The sequence below is a fragment of the Frankliniella occidentalis genome, unplaced genomic scaffold (genome assembly GCF_000697945.3).
Source record: "Frankliniella occidentalis isolate FOCC.00 unplaced genomic scaffold, Focc_3.1 Scaffold30, whole genome shotgun sequence".
Lineage (NCBI taxonomy): Eukaryota > Metazoa > Arthropoda > Insecta > Thysanoptera > Thripidae > Frankliniella > Frankliniella occidentalis.
In genome coordinates, this window is record NW_026267160.1 from 93,185 (window position 1) to 95,325 (window position 2,141).

Below are 2,141 nucleotides of genomic sequence, written 5' to 3' on the forward strand. Positions count from 1 at the left end.
ATCCGATTTTGGGCAGACATTTTTTTTAATTTTTTCCTCACAAAATGACACCCTATGATCAACATGCCCCCCAACATTTCAACAACAAGCTTATTTTGGACTACCCTAACCCAGGAGTGATACACCATGAGATTTACACAGGCTGTTTTATCTCACGAAAATGTTTGAAAGAATGACACCTAGAATTACAGTGTAGGGATTAATATAATAGTTGATGAATTTTACTACAATCCACAGCGCTTTTCTACTGAGCTTAGATATTAGATCGTCCCTTGTCGACAACAGTAACATTTGCCTGACACGCCCTGTAGTTTTAGTAGGCAAGCGTGCGAGTTGCCTTGTTATGTTTTCTGTCTCTTTTATGGTATTACATAGCGACACCTCTATGGCGTGTGAAACTTCCAGAATCAGATTGCACGCTATATTTACGAGGCCGTCATGGCTGTCACGCAGGGCACTTCGTTGTGACTGCGCATCTCGGGAGTGGGCCATGGACCATTTAACGTTGTTTGGGAGGGATATTCCCCCGCGCCAGTGTTCCGAAGGTGGAAATATGCCCATATATGCTGTAAGTAAGAATAGAAGCTGAAAATTGTAATGACCTTGGCAGCAGAGGTGTGCGCACGAGGTAGACGCAGACGAATCGTGCTCGTTCATGCCATGCCTTGCACCACGATTTAGTAAGCCACTACATCGTATCTTGCACTCACACCCGTTCGTTGCTTCGAGCATCTCACGGCCTGCGAGGCAGGCGGAATTCGCAAAGCGTAGCTGGGGGAGATTAGGGAGTCAGCGCAGCCATTGAGTGGCCAAGCAAAGGACGGCAAAAAAGTGGATAGCATCAGGTGGCACCCAGGGTAGGCCGTTTCATTTTGAAGGGGCAGATGTTCGATCATGCCAGAACGCATTTAAATTGAAAATATAGTCAATTCTAAGGATACACTCTAAATGTAAAGGGACAATTTTGTCCGTAGATTTGCAACGATTTCGTGCACATCCAGAAAGGATGCAATTTTGTTCCTAAAACTAGACAAATTGTGTGAAGTTTCTAGATGTGCACGAAATCGTTGCAAATCTACGGACAAAATTGTCCCTTGACATTTAGAGTGTAATGGTTGCTGCCCGTAGTTTTTGCGACCTCCGGAATCACACGCGCCTTTGCGATGAAAGTTTGACGTGAAGGCAGGGCTGTTTACGCTAATTTCACGAATAACGCCGTTATTTAACGCCGTTCACGTAAATTAACGAGTTACGTCAGCGCGTTACAATCACGCCGGAGCATTAACGTTATCGCGCTACGTTACTTTTGAGGTTGTCGGCTTAACGCCGTTAACCTTAACACTTTTCTGCGGGAGGGCATGCAAATAAGTCATTTTCAACGGATCTGTCCGTGTGGTACAATTAAATTTTGCCGCCTTACGCAAGAATTGTTGCTTACTGCACCTCCGACCCGCACTCGGCACCTCCCTCAGCTACGATAGTCAGATTAACGTTATTGGCGTTAAGAGTTAATGTTAACGTTATCGTTCGCGCGTTACGTGTGTCAAAACGTGTTAACGATAACGCGTTAAGTCAATTTAGTTCGTTTTCGCTTTAACGTTAGCGCGCTAACATTTCAAATTAAAGCCCTGCTTTCTGGCCCCGCTGCACTGAAGGCCGCCACCTGCGACCGTGCCTAGTTGCGTGTTGACCATCGGCCGTGGACCCGACCGTACCGTTAGGCTATTCCACAAAACACGAAGTGTTGAAAAGTCGAGTAAGTAATTTGCCATTGCGTGACCGTTCATAATGTAAGATACCACAAAAAATTTGGGCCCGATCGGATACGATTTAGGGGTGGTACACGGGCTTTGAAATTCATAAAAAACGCCTAAAATTGTGTTAGGTGTTATAAATCGCCCTTTTTCGCAAATTTTGTTATATTTTCGTTGCACTTGAGGTTTTGTGATGTATTGGGCACTGTTAGAAGTGTATACGACCAGGCCTGGACCTTTGGTGGCGTCACCGTAGCTCAGAACGGGCTGCGCACCATCCTGAAGCGCCCTGGGCCTCAGGGCGGCAGAGAGCCCCCGGACCAGCTGTCCACCTACAGTCACCCAGGCGCTTGGCGCCGCCTTGCTACTGCTTGTGGACCCCCCCCC

At 46.8% G+C, this 2,141-nt stretch overlaps 1 protein-coding gene across 1 annotated transcript in view; it reads left to right on the plus strand.

The window, feature by feature from the left end:
• The first annotated feature begins 434 nt into the window (after positions 1-434).
• LOC113213920 (uncharacterized) overlaps positions 435-2,141 on the plus strand; it is a 31,527-nt gene continuing 29,820 nt past the window's right edge. The window contains exon 1 of the mRNA XM_026433146.2: positions 435-568. The gene's annotated coding sequence lies outside the window, so the exon portion shown is untranslated. The remainder of the gene's footprint in view (positions 569-2,141) is intronic.